Source organism: Lactuca sativa, chromosome 7 (assembly GCF_002870075.4).
Source record: "Lactuca sativa cultivar Salinas chromosome 7, Lsat_Salinas_v11, whole genome shotgun sequence".
Classification (NCBI taxonomy): domain Eukaryota; kingdom Viridiplantae; phylum Streptophyta; class Magnoliopsida; order Asterales; family Asteraceae; genus Lactuca; species Lactuca sativa.
Genome location: NC_056629.2, coordinates 72,716,679 through 72,731,453, shown reverse-complemented (window position 1 = coordinate 72,731,453; position 14,775 = coordinate 72,716,679). Strand labels below are relative to the sequence as shown.

At 36.3% G+C, this 14,775-nt stretch overlaps 1 pseudogene; it reads right to left on the bottom strand.

Moving 5' to 3' along the window:
- Window positions 1–3,565: 3,565 nt before the first annotated feature.
- Window positions 3,566–5,732, bottom strand: LOC111881666 (eukaryotic translation initiation factor-like; annotated as a pseudogene).
- Between the last annotated feature and the right edge of the window lie 9,043 nt (window positions 5,733–14,775).

Sequence of the window (14,775 nt, the reverse complement as noted above, 5' to 3'; positions counted from 1 at the left end):
TTCATCGGACTCGTAGAGTTGGCCATGCAACTCGTCGAGTCCCTTCAGTCCTTTCTCCATCTAGACTATTTCAGGCCACTTTAAAGCTCCATAATGTAGATCTAAGCTCATAAGGAATACTTCTTACGTAAAGTTGCAAACTTTACGTACATGCAAGGTGATAATAGCCCAAATAAAGCTAAAGAAAGGTTCTAAGAGATGAAGAAGGTATTGACTCACTAAAGGCTAAAACTTTATGATCTTACGGACCAAGATAAGCCTAGATCTGAAGTTACAACTTCAGATCACACCTAATACCCAAAGTAACATATCTATATTGCCAAAGTGGCCCTAATATCATACATGCATAGATCTAGATAGAAGAAGGTCAAGGTAACAACTTGTTACCTCAAAAACGATGCTAAGATGAAGAAGAACTCGGATCTACAACCTTCCTCCTATTCCAATCTTGAGTACTTCAAGATCTTCCTTCCATAATCCACCACAAAGCTTAATATCACACAAAAAGAAGGAAAATGTAGGGTTTCTGGACTCTCAAGGGGCTGTGAGGGAGGCTAAGGGAGGCTAATGACCCTTTAAATAGGATGCAAAACCCCGTAAATTAGGGTTTCATCCTCCAGCTCCAACTCGTCGAGTCATGCCTCTGACTCGGCAAGTTGGTCATTTAAACATGTGGCCCAAAAGTTCCAACTCGACGAGTCAGGGCATCCTACTCGTCGAGTAGACCTTCCAATATGAAAAGCAAAGCTGTAAAGTTAATACCTGAGAGTCGCGACATTAAATAGATTCCTCTATATCTCGTTACATGGACATCATGGCTCGAGCAATATATTCATTTCATTACTTTGCAATTCTTTTCATTATCTTACATTTGTTGTCATTACATCCCATGCTTTACACATTTCATATGCTAATATAAAAAATACCCATTTCAAAAGTAGATCATCTATATTTCAGAAAATTTCAAACACATTATCAAAACGTTCATTCTTCCAAAATGTTCTTTGCTCATAAAAACATTCTTGCTTTCATGACATTCTTTTAAAACATTATTTCCAAAAGAATTGAATACTTTCATTTCAACAAATTTCATATATCAAAACATGCGTATTTCATTATCACAAAAATCATTTTTCCATGTATCCCAAAGTAGGAAAATGCCAACATGTACTCACCTCAATCACCTGTAGGTTACCTAGTCTTCTTCTTGTTCCTTTACTTAGGGCAAAACTCTCAAACATCACCTATAGAACATTGATATAAGTAAATAAAATGACTAAAATTCCCCTCAAAGGTTCTTGTACTAAATTTTATTAATTCATCCTATTTCTCATGAAAAAATATGAATGTAGGTGAAAACCACACGTAAATCCGAGTTTGTATGCAAAAGTTATAAAAAGTTAATGTGCCATTATTCAGATTATTACATGGCCTGTGTAATGATTTGCCTTGCCATTACACGGCCGTGTCATGAGCTCTGCACACACAAAAATCTCGAATTTTCTTAATATAACACTCTAATTTGTATAGTTCTTGAAGACCCTTTTCCCATTCATCTTTCACCACTTGTATGGGTCCTCATGCATGATTAAGAGGTGGTTTATCATCCTAAAACACCCCTAATTAATTTTTAATTATGTAACACCCGTTTTCCATAATTGATCAGTTTAGGGCATTAAGGAATCAAAAACATGGTTTTTGGGGAAAACCAGGTGTCACGACGGGACTATAGGGTGGTCACGACGTGACGAAGCAATTGAATGTTCGCCTGTTCAGAATGGTTGTCACAACGTGACAACTAGAGTGTCATGACGTGACAGAAGCTGCAGCCCAAACCTACAGATTTTTAGGGTTTTTTTTTTTCATATTTAAATCCCTTAACTCATGTCTTAGGGTATCCTCTTCAACCCTCACCCCTTCCAAACAAAACCTTAGCCTCCATTTATAAGTTCTTGAGCCTTTGGTGTCTTGAAACCTAAAAAGTGAACATCTAGCAATCCCAAGCAATCAAGTTCCGATATCAGTAGAATCCGAGATATGGTGAAGTTTCGTGATTGTAGTCGTGAGTCGAAGGCACCAGTGTCAGTTCACTAAATTGTGTATGTAGGATGCTTGCTGTCTTTGTGACTCTTGCGTGTTTATATAAGCCTATGTAATAGAATAGATGTATCTGTGATGACCAGCTAGGTCTAGCTGTTAATATTGTATTATGTTGTTTATATGTGACTGAGATTGTTGATAGTCTCCAGGGTTGCTGATAACCCACCAGGTGTGCTGGTAGCCCACTGGATTGTTGATAGTCATCAGGGTTGCTGATAACCCATAGCTGTTTATTTGTGATGTGTTGGGTGTGGTATTTTGGGAACTCATTAAGCTTCGTGCTTACAGTTGTTGACTTATTTGTGGTAGATACTTCTAATAATCGTATGAATGTGAAGGCATAACCGTACACATCTTGGGTTTTTATCTTGTTGATCTTAGGAGACTCTGATTTTAAATAATATTTTTGAAAATAATGGTTTTGTAAACATTTTATTAGTAAAAGGGTTGTTTTAAAAAATTTAAAATTGTTATGATTTTTAAGATGTTACAGTTGTCATTTTGATAAATATTAGTTTCGGTAACGATTTGTTGGATTAGTTTGATTTGGCTTTTATATATTTATGGTATGAAAATGTAGGACAATTGATGCCAAAAGAATATTGAGGAGTCATGTTTCTTTTCTTTACCTCCAATGACTAGATTGAAATGCTAACAGTGCACGATGTCGTGCCATTTTGGCCTGAAAATGATGGTATCATTGAGTCCATGGTTCCAAATAGCAACGACTTCAACATGGTAAGCTTGGGCGGGTTCATGAACATTTCCAACCCACTGTATTCATTATCTCCCATGCTGATTTTTATCTTCTTTTTTAGTAAATGTTTTAAGAGTTTTTAAAAACCTAAATTGAGAGGGTTGGGAGGGTTTCGAAAGATAAGTTTGTCACAAATCTATCAAAATCCGTAAGTATCAGTTGAAAATCTGTCACCAAGTCCTAATAAATGTAAATTAAGTGTAAATTTATTAGTAAAATTACCGTAAAAAAAGTTATTTTTCTTGTAGTGCAACCCACAAATTGTGCAACCTATGATATATTTTTCTAGTTCGTCACTGTTCCTAAAGAAGGGTTCCCTTCAACCTAATGTTGGCAAAAACATAAATTCTCTATTTTAACTATTATTTTTATCTCAAATATTTAAAAACTTTACACAATAATTCATCCTAAAAGACTAACTTGGTTGACATATAAACAAAGTCTTCTATTAACTTTTTATTTTTATCTTAAATTTTTAAAAACTTTACAATATTTTTCATCCTAGATAACAAGGACTAATTTGGTAGAAAGCCTTCTATTAACATTTGTTTTTGTTTCAAAAAATTTTAAACTTTACACAATATTTTCATCCTAAATAACAAGGACTATATTGGTTGATAGTCATGTTACCTTAAATATAACATCTTTGGAAATTTAAAACTTAAATAAAAGGAAGTACATTTATAATTTAATTACGAACTTGTCAAAGTCTGTTAAGCACACCAAATTTATGTTCAAAAAAAGTTCCAAAATTCAGTTGATTGTTTCTCATGTCACACAAACATGCATATTGCTGTAGAGTTCCAGGTAACTAGGCAACCATTACGAGCTACCAACTACTAGGTAAATTTTATAGATGATACACTCAGTAGAGGCTTTTGCATGCGGCAACATCATCAGCTTGTGCTGCCAAAAGGACATTTGCAGAAGAACTTGAACCAACAATCCTCACCACTCCATCAAACACGGCCTGTCGAAAGTAGTGCTCATCTTCAATTTCATCAATAACTTCTCCGACGACCTTAAAATCTATGCAACGAGACAACACCAAATGTCCCATAATCTCCCCAAAGTCGTTAGGTGCTAGTCGTAAATCACTGTCGACATCATCTAATGTTAACAGCGATGCATACCCGGTTCTTAAGTCGCTTTTGACCAGAATCTTTTTCAATAACAGGAAGTCCAGGAGTTTAGCGATGGGTTCGACACATGGTGGGCTTCTGTCTAAGAAGAGTATAATGGCTTCCTTCACAAACTCCGGGTAATCATAGGGGAATTTTAGCTCTTCTACGAATTGTAAAACATCGTCAAGAATAAGAACACTGAAATATTCGTTTAAGAGAGAGATCGTTATTCTCTTGATTTCATCTGCATTACTTTCACCGGAAAGTGTAGCTGCTTTGACAGGTTTGGATTGACCTCGAATAGACTCCTGATAGTCTACGGGATACCAAAAGTATTCCTCTGAACGAAGAGGAGTGAAAACACCATTAAGTGTATCCACTAGGGCATTATATGTAGCGATAGTGAAACTGGCCACTCTTGGATGCGGAAACCTCTGATTCGCCAATGGTTTCTTTCGTGGTTGAGATCCATAGATGTCCGACGAAGTAAAACCAGGACTATATTGACGGAAGTCCATAAATCTGATGGCTTTCTCCTAAAAACCAGCTTTGATTATCAGATATAACACACCGAAAACAAACACCAATCGAAAGAAATAGAAGAAAAACATGGGGCTACCTCCTCCGGGATGGGAACCCATTTATTCAAGCGAAGATCAAGAATATCACGAACAATAAATCTTATCTTTTGGGCGAGTTAACATCTCTGTCAGTCGGTAGAAGTAAATATCGTTAATACGCTTCGATGTTGGGCACTCATCAAGTTGCTTGCCTATGGTTTGCAAAAACTGGCATATGGCCTCCACATTTTCTTCCTCCGGACTAACGGGTGCTAAAAGCTCCTGTTTACATCATTACATGAACAGTTATGATAATCATGTTATATCCTTAACTCGAGTCTGTGAACTGCAAATTCTACAAAAGAATAAGATCAAAGTGTTTGAAGCAAAACCAGGACAATGTGGCGAACAATCGATTCAGTCACCATCTTATGTTTGAAAAGCTCGCCAATCAAACGGATGCTTCCGAAACCTCGTTGCTTAACTATTCTTTCTTTATCTCTACAACTACGTTCGGATTCTTTGTCAGGAGCGGTGATTGTCGGCCTTGTTTCTTTCCTCGGTTTGACTAAACTTTCGAAAGCCTCCTGGCATGTATTCAACAGCACTCGCTCGAATGTGATCTTTTTTCCACCAGGCTCATCAGATGTAAATGGGCGGAGTTTCCTTTTGAGATCCGAACACAACTGAGCAAACATGGGGCAAAAGGTAGGTTCGAGAACAGCATAGTCAAATATCAAGGATGCCACGCAGATGTTGTGATCCCCGACTCGATAGGTTGGCCTATGAGAAGATCAACCTTCTCGTGTATAGGCTTGTTCAAGATACTTAAAAGGCAAGTAGAGTCATCCATGGATCTCTACTAATGGATAACTAAAGAAGATAAGTTGATCTGTAGTTCAATTATACTGCAACTTTATTAATTCAAACTCACAAAGGTGGACAAAAAGACAGAAAACATTACCTCTTCCACATTTCTGGTAGCGGTGTCGAACCTCAATGGGAGTACGATGAAGAAATATGTCAGTAGTGATAGTACATGTCGCAGGAACGAAGAAGATTTGTGTCTGAAAAAGATAAATTTGATGAAGCGGAGAATGCGATGAATGTGAGGGACAAAAGTCAAACACTTTCACCAGTGCGATCCGTGTATTGTCATTTTATCTAATTAGCGGGCCGATACATCCTCCCTTAAACCCAAATATTCACAATAACGACTGAACCCAATTTAAAGGAGCCAAGTTTAAAAAGAATTGAATAGACCCACGCCAAGCCATCGAAGAGAAACAAAATGCTTAAGTAGGAGATCAAAAAAATTAAAATTTAACTTTTTTTTTTTAATTAAAAATTAAAAGGACCACCATAAGTCTTTTAAACTCTCATTGTAGTCTTGAATGATTATTGAACTATACCATCTATATCATCGTCTCTGTCCTATATTGTATTTTTCATGTCATGATCATTCTCATATGTCATTCTTAATGATCCCTTATTAAACATTTATTGTGGATGTTCTAGATGATATCTTCCGCATCATATATAGTTAATAGGGATGCTGACGATGATTGTACTTTTTTTAAGATAATTATGATATTGATGAAGAACATCTTCTAAAATAAACTTTCAAATTAATGGAAAGACAGAGAGGACCAAGGAAGAAAGCAAAATGCTCCCAATCTGAAGGGAAAGAAAAAAGCATGCCTAAAGAGTCCTTGTGAGTACCACATGAAGATAAAATATCGTAGAGAATGCAATCACTAGATGAATTTGGAAAAGAGACACTAACTTTAATATTTTTCATTTTAATTAGAGGAATTTTAATCTTCCTGCTAAGAGTGGCTCCCCTAGATTGGTGACAAATGACTTATTATATACATCTTTAGAGGTCTAAAAATGTTTCACATCGTTGAAGCAATTAGTTTCAAGTTCGAAATGGGAGTATATACTGTCACACCCCCACCCAGTGGCGGAAACACCGGAAGGTGTAACGTCATTCCTTGTATCATAGTTATATAACATATATTGAAGAGTACAAAAGAGTTTTATAAACTACATACCTTTATTGATGATATAAAGTTACGTTATTCTTGTTTCCTAGTATTTATCACATAGTGTCTGAACTATCTCATACGTCTTAACAAATATATGTTTCATATGAACAGAAAAGATAATAGTAAAATTTCTCCTGTTCGAGAAACATTTAGTCTATGAAGTTCCTGAAAACACATGTATTTTGAAAATACGTCAACATAAAGTTGGTAAGTCTATAGGTTTTGACTCCATATAAAATAGTATTTTTTTTCCAAGTTTAAAAAGTATAGAACATAGTATAAAAGAGTCATCCTAACTCATATCTAACAGTATATATCCTAAGTATAATAGTTTACTTATTAAATAAGTTATATACCTAAAATCTTTATATACTTACAAGGAAGGTTACTACATATAAATCGTATTTAAATTCTATACGAGTATATATACTAGGTAATATTATTTACCTATAAATTCTTTGTACCTAGAGTATAAGTGACTGAGAAACTTATACTTAACATTAATACTTTTATATCAACAAAGTATAATGTTTCTAATAATTTGCTACCATGAGTCTGGAACCGCTGTTATGACATACAAGACCTCTGACAAAAATAAATCCCACCTATGGTTCCACGAAGGATTTCCACCTTCGATGCCATAAAATATTATGTCCAGGCTACCATGAAGGAGACGACCCATATAAAATGCAACGTCCGTGTTTCTAGGCTAGGCATTAATATTGATGTAATATTCTAGGTTAACCTTTGTAACTCATTTTGAAAGAATAAGAATGTATTATTTGAGTATTATGTGTTTTATGCTTAATTGTGTGAATTAAATGAATTAAGAACAAGAATAAGCGTAATAATGAAATGTTAGATCAAACCCATATCGATACATGAAGACGTAGTGGTCGTGACAAGGATTCCGAAAATATAAAGAATGTCGAAATCCGAATTGTAACGAAGAAGTTATGATCTGTTGATGTTTCGCCACAAAACCGATGCGACACTGCATGACGTAAATATTGAGTTTATGATAGAGCGATATTTAGCCTTAGTGATCTAAACAAAAGTCGTATAATAAGTTAAACCGAGAGCGTGCATAAGAAGAACGTCTAAATCTGACTTCGTATAAGGAAGTTATGATTTTTCTAAGCTTCGACTTAGCGGTATGCAGCACAAAGTTCGAATATGAGGTAGAGTGGTTTCTAGCCGAAACAATCTAAACGACAATCGAAGATCTCATCGATAGTAGTCCACAGTAAAAAGACAGATGAAAACGGACGTCAGATGAAGAAGTTATGAATTTCAAACGGAGTTTTCCGGTCCCGACCTACTAAAAATAATATAATAAGAGTTAAAAACAAAATTAGCCGACGGAGTCTAAAAGAGAGTTGTAGAGCGTAATCTCACCTACGCGTGCATATAAAGAACGTCGAAAACGGAGCTCGTATGTGAAAGATATAAATTTCTGGAGTTCGGGGCACGAACTTCCACCTAAGTCAGAGCTCACGACGTGAGCATAGTGTTCACGACGTGAGCAGATGATGGATGTCTTCCTGGGCAAGTGGCCTGATGACGAACGTAGTGACATATTTGAGCTCACGACGTGAGCATTAGTGGCTCACGACGTGAGCATAGAAATTCAGCTCCCTATAAATAGAAGTCGAGTCCAGCTGAATTGGTTGCTCAATTTCTCTCCTCTCACTCCATATTACCTCGATTTACATGCAAGTTATACCCCCGAAGCCCCGGTATCATCCCGAGACCCAAAGCAAGTCCCGAAGCTCCGAAGATCCCAAGAAGAAAAGAGTTTCCGAGCCAAAGCTCTGCCCGCAAGAAGCCTGGTGTGTGAAGAGATCACAGTTTCACCGAAGAATACTGCTTGAAGAGTCGTAGTGCTGTCCGAGCATCGTCTTATCAAGTGAGTGCATAGTCCCTTTCATATACACGATTTTAATACAAGTATTGATGAATGTATTAGATATATGATATAAGTAAGTGTGCAATCGCTTTCTGATAATACATATATATGAATTATACTCTATAGAATATGTGTTATGTGTATATGTATCATCTGTTATTTGGAATGAGTATTGAATTAACATGCTATACAGGTTTTAAACTATGTATAAAATATGTATATTTTATCTATTAATATGTTGGGTAGAACATGGATAGATAGTTGGTGTGTGATGAAATAAAAAGATGAGAGGCCTCGATGTTGTTGTTAATCTAATCATCTAGCGGAGTATGGATGATGACCACATACTCTTTCTATATTGTCCAGTGGAACGCTGAAAGGTTCATAACCGGTAGGTGTTGTGAACGATGTGTTCACCGGTGTACTCTATCCCCCTCATGTTTGCCTTTAGGACATCTATTGTTGAGGAAACCCATTTGCAGTAATGTCCATCCCGATGAAAATCCTAGATTAGGTCCCTCGTAATAGATGTTGTTTTAGGGACGTAAAGTGAGGATAACAGGAATGGGTGATCGGGTTATTGTTGGTTGGTAAAATTAAATATAATTATTTATCATGGGTTGAAAACCCTATATGCTCACCAAGCTCCCAAGCCTGACCCACTCAGTTTTATTTGTATTATAGGTAGTGGCGCGAGAGCATAAGATGGATGAATCATCAAGTTATTTTGTTTATAGGCCAGTAGTTGTATATAATTGTTGTAAGGCTTATAATGTGCCGTTTATGTTTTTTTTTCTGTATCGGAACATGACATCCCGAGCATTGTTATATATGAAAATACATTTCTTTAAGAAATGCTTTGATAAACTTTATTTTATCATATTGTGTTTTGGGAAAAAAATTCCGCAACTCTTTTAATCAAATGATTACTCTGAAAATTATTTTAAAAACATAAATTAAATCGGTCTTTTCTGGCCGTGATTTTGGGGATGTCACATAAAAACACTGTGCGCTTCATCGACGTTGGATCAATAAATAAATAAAAGGACAGTTCGTCACTTGCTAAATATAGGTTGTAGCTAACAACAACGAGTGGGGTTGTCAACCCGTATAATTCCATACACGACTTCCTCCCTCACACGGGATCAACGGTTATAGGTCGGAGGATTTCCCTTAAGATTCCAAATCTTAGTTAATGAATATAATAGCTCATGTAGACTTTGACAGCCTCCTAAAGTTCTAACAACAAAACCATATTTGTGTCTAAAACCCTAAGTTACTAGACTATGCTTTTAAACATTACTCCTAATTTCATAGTATTTAGGAAGTACAACAGTTATAACTTGAGGTTAAACCCGGTTTTATCTTAACATAAAACCAATAATAACAATATACCTAACAAGTATATATAGAACTCCTGAATATACCTTCAGGGCTATACTAATAACATACCAGGTTTTATCTTGACATAAAACCAATAATAACAACATACTTAACAATTAATATATATATATATATATATATATATATATATATATATATATATATATATATATATATATATATAGCTCTTGAGTATAACTCCGAGGCTGCATCATATATAATATATATAGAATTCCCGAGTATAACTCAAGGTCTACATTAGTATAATAACGTGCTAATTAATTTAAGATAGTTGTATGTTTTCAATATATCAGATATATTCTAGGTATAATGATGCAAAACAATTATATCCTGGTTAATATAACTATCTATATTGATACGAACATACTATCATATAAACATAATATTAACTTTTATATAATATTTAGCATGCATTTTCCCCCGAAAACATTAAAAAGTAGGGTCATGAAACTCACCCTAGTAGTGTGATCTGTAGAATCTAAACGGTCAGAGGCTCATTGTTGTCAGGCTCAGGAAGGTAAACAACCTTAAAAAACGAGAGAGAATGAAAGGAGAAGGTGTAAGGAATTAATGAGCTTTGATCGCTATTTATAGGCTGTTCTAGGCCCATTCACATCGTGACATACCTATGGTCACGTCGTGAACTTTCATGAGTCATCTTGTAGCCTAAACACGTGTTTTCTAGCCTCGATTAGTGTTCTTGGGTAGTTTCATGTCGTGGACTTAATGTTCACGTTGTGGACTTAAGGCGGCTAGGGTTTATGCCACGTATCATGCCCTTAGACAGCTACATCTTCGGAAGATCATAACTTTTGCATATGAGCTCCGTTTTTGACATTCTTTATATCCGCGTATAGTTATTTTCGAGTACTACAACTGTCTTTTAGACTCCAATAGCTAAATCTAAGTCTATTTTAAATTCCTTTTGTTATAGAGGATATAGTGTTAGAATTTATCATAACTTCTTCGTGCGAAGTCAGATTTAGATGTTCTATATATTTTTGGAATCGTATAGACTCTGTAGTGTTGAATGAAAATAAAGTAAATTGATTATAATATGTTTTTGTTATATTTGTGGGAATTATCTTTGACCTACCTTTAACTGGTGTTACATATACCTTATAAAGAACTTAGTTAATGAGAAGAATGAATATCTTGAGTAATTTTAAAGTGCCTTTCAATCAATAGTAACATGGAAATGAGTGATGTAAAAAGAGAGTATGTTAACGAAATGGTGAAAAGAATATTGAATTTCTTATGTGTTTAAGAGACTAGAATAGAATCAAGATTAGCAGCAATACTCAAACCTAGTACTCAATTGTACTTGTGTCTGCTTGGTCCGCATCATCATAGTGCATAATTGGGAAGCTTTAAATCTTGTACTCTTGGTTCATTCATGACACTCATAATTCCATGTACCATGTGTTGTTCTTACTTAGCCTCCAGATTGTTGTGATCTCTCATAACATCACATCATCACACTTCTATATCCTTCTTACCATTTAACCCTTAAAAGAATTATGGTCATTTCTTCTAAGGTGAAAGTCACCATATGGTTCTTACACTATACTAGTTCGTCTCTCTGATTCATCCATGGAACTTTCATAAATTTACTTTACTCATCATCGTTTTCTTGACGGTCCTTTTTAGAAAACTTCAAGTGTTTATTCCTATCCATACCTTGTTAGAACTATAAGATCTTTGATGTTACTTTTTAGTCTTCAATATTCCATCATGTGAAATCGCCTTCCTCATTAATCGATCATAATACATATCCTAGATATTTCTCCCTCATTATTGAGTTATCAAATCTTGAATTCTTATCCCTCTTCACGCCCTCGTCATGTTTTCTGTGTAATATTAACTCTTCACCACAAATCACAGAACTTGTAAGTAGGGCTTACGATGTTCCTCTCGTTAAATTGTTCACCGCGGTAGTAGAGTATCCTAGAGTAAGGTACTCTCATGAACTTATCATAGTTACTTCTTAGTTTCATTTTTTTCATACTTCGAGATGGTCTTCATATTGGTTGTATTCCTTTCAAGATCGATAAATACCTTCAAGTATTTTTCACTTCTCTTCTTTCCTTGTGATGACTTCACTTTCCAATTTATTGTATTAGGTTAATGCACCATTGCCCGTCTCTTACTAGTGTCATGGTGTCATAAGAACACGCTTCTTCCACAGCTACCATCACACTTGACATATGATAATGTTGTCATCTGGTTGCCAACTCCATATGATTCCCAAAAGGATCTCATTGAGTCAACATTATCATGTTTCTTCCCAAGTTGTCTCATTCCCGCTTTCTTGTACCTTCTCACTTTCATCATCATATCACCATTTCACCGATTAGGTTATTGGCCCACCTTCCAATGTCGTCAATCACATCAAAGCATTATCTTTCACATAGGGATGGAATTCATGATTCAATTCTATTCTTTTCTGAATCAACTTGTTGTAACTTGAAGTTATGACTCCTATGTAGTAACATAAGCTCATCCTAATTACCAACTTCAATTAGTTTTCTTAATCATAAATTTGGAGTTACAATTCTTGTCCCATTTTATACTTTTACCAAAAGTTAACTATGTTCCTTTTTTAGCTAATTGACTATTAATAAATTTAATAGCCCAATTTGATTCATTTTTTTGGTGTTTCTAACTCACTCCCAATAGTACTTAATGGATACAAACTCAATTCCAAAACATATATCAAATGTACACCAAGTAACTTTCATTTTCATACTAGTCATTTGACTTTGACAGAAAAGTCAAAGTTGTCAAACTTTCCATCATCTATTAACATGTGTTACTCCTTCATGACTCTTATTTGACCCAAGATATGCGTTCAGTAAGTCCCTACCTCACCCAAATCCTTAGCACATTTCAAGAAACCCCTTCATGGTTCCACAAAGTCCTATCTAACTTACGGTATAACAATCTTATGACTAATTCACACTTTCCATAGCCAAATTCTAAGCCTAAGAGTGGAATGATCCAATCCTAATTCGCTAAAACTCTGGCTCTGATACCAAACTGTAACACCCCTAATATTTTTCAAACTTAAAAATGTTATGATTTTAAAAACATTTTGGTATTAACCTACATTTAACACAAAACTGGTCCCAAAAAAACATTTACAAATTAAAACTTTGGGTGTTACCATTAAGCATCAATACAACCATAGCAAGCAAATATGAATTACATCAATACCATTAAAAAGGAACTTTACTGGTTCCACTCCATTATCTATGTCTTAACTTCTAACTTCAATCTATCACATTCTCTCCTTAAGTACAACCTAGGATACATGACATTAAAAAAAAGATACGTAAGTGTAACATCCCGATTATTGAATAAATAAACAGATAAAGATTTATAGCTCTAAAATAAATAATATTTAGCGGAGTAAGGGTGTCGAGGAGCCAATTGATGTAATTTTGGATTTTTGGGGGTTAAACGTGCAAGTTCATGATTTAAATTGTAAAGATTTCGGAGGGCAGGGGCTATTTTGTAAGTTTTGGACCTTAATTGAAGAGAATTATGGAAGTATGGGCTAAAAAGGTAAATATTGGGTTAAAGTTGAAGAAGGTTTCGTGGGGGAGGGCTGAAATTGTCAAAAGGTCCAAAGTTTCAAATGTCACGGGATTAATTCCGTGTTTCTTTTCCCTCTCACTTGGAGGAGGGTAACCCTAAACCTAATCTGGAAGTCGCCGCCACCATCATGTAACCTCTCTTCAGCCGCCGCCGTGAGAGGCTCCAAGACCGCTGATTGCTGCCTCATCGTTGAAGCGTCGTTGAGCACCATCTTCCGGCTGCTACCGGAGATGTATAGGAGCCCGAGGAGTCACCGATACAGGCGGCTTCAGCCGCGTTTGTCGCTACACAGGTCTGGCGTGACCTGAAGGCCCTCGGTAAGACCACCAGCCACCCACCTTCTTTCTTCTTCTTCGTCTCTACCGGCTGGACATCGTGGGACGTCGCCACCTGCTTCCGATGACCTTATGGTTACGTTTCTGCTCATTTCGGTTATGGCAGTCGCCGGTGAGGGTGGCTGAGCTGTGTATGGTCGAGTAAATGAGCTATTCTCGACATTTGTGGTGTTATATGAGATTTATTGGACCGGAAAATCGACAACCACCACCTCAAGGTGGTGGCTGCCACCTAGCTTTGCCTTCTGCCGCACTATGCTGCCACCAGCCACCATGGGAGGTGGTTGTGTGCGCGTATATTTTATGTTTGAGCTTGTTTATGCACTCTTTGGGCCGGAACCACCACCACCATCGTTAGAAATGGTGGCTGCCGCCGGGAGCCGCCACCGACCACCACTGCCCGAGGTGACAGTGGGTGGTGTTGACCTAGTGGAACCCTTATTAGCCCAATTACTTAATATTGGACCGGGTTGGCTCGTGCTCGGGCTACAAACCCTAATTAGGGTTTAGAAAACCCTAATTTTGGGTTTGTTGATTTGGGCCTATTGGGACCCGCGTTTGGACTAGTGGACTGAAGATAAAACCCATGACAATTTTATTATATGATCTATTAGTGGAATAATGGACTTAATGGGTTAAGTGAAAAATACTTAACCATAATCGTCATTTTATGTGAAAACCCTAATTTTTTACTTGGGCCTTGTGATTGGGCCTTCCTATTGGGTTTTAGTATTTGGGCCATTGATGGGCCTTCCTATTGGGTTTTAGTATTTGGGCCATTGATGGGCCATCCAAGAGCAATCATGTGGGCTAGAATATTTAGATGGGCTTTAGGGTAAGGCCCATATAAGGGTTTAGACCCAATTTGGAAAATTAGGCCATGATGGGCCTAATGGACTCGAGTCATATATGGACGAGGTTGGTGGACCATGTTT